The sequence below is a fragment of the Coturnix japonica genome, chromosome 15 (genome assembly GCF_001577835.2).
Source record: "Coturnix japonica isolate 7356 chromosome 15, Coturnix japonica 2.1, whole genome shotgun sequence".
In the NCBI taxonomy this organism is placed as follows: Eukaryota; Metazoa; Chordata; class Aves; order Galliformes; family Phasianidae; genus Coturnix; species Coturnix japonica.
The window spans coordinates 5,867,382-5,867,767 of NC_029530.1; positions in this window are offsets into that span (position 1 = coordinate 5,867,382).

Consider the following 386-nt stretch of genomic DNA (forward strand, 5'->3'; position numbering starts at 1 on the left):
ATGGAGCCCAGGATCCCATTTGCTTTCCAGGCTGCCAGAGCGCACTGCTGGCTCATGTTAAGTAGGTAAGCTTTTCTGCATTACTCCAATGGATGGGGGGGTGGAGTAGCCTTTAGGCATACAATTTCAGTTGGCTCCGTTCTACTGTCAGTATTAGTGGCTGTTGTTGGGGGCTGGAGGGCAGCATGCATGAATCAAAGCAGGCAGGTCAGCATGGTTAACATCATGCAGCACTAGCTAATCTAAAGAACTGCTTGGGGCCAGGGTAGCTGCCCCGTACCCCGTCTCCCTCTGAAAGCTCTATTGGCAAAACCATTTAAAGTAAAAGGCTCAGGAGCTGAGAGCATTTTGTGCAATGGCATTAAGTGGCTGTGGGAGCTGTTTTA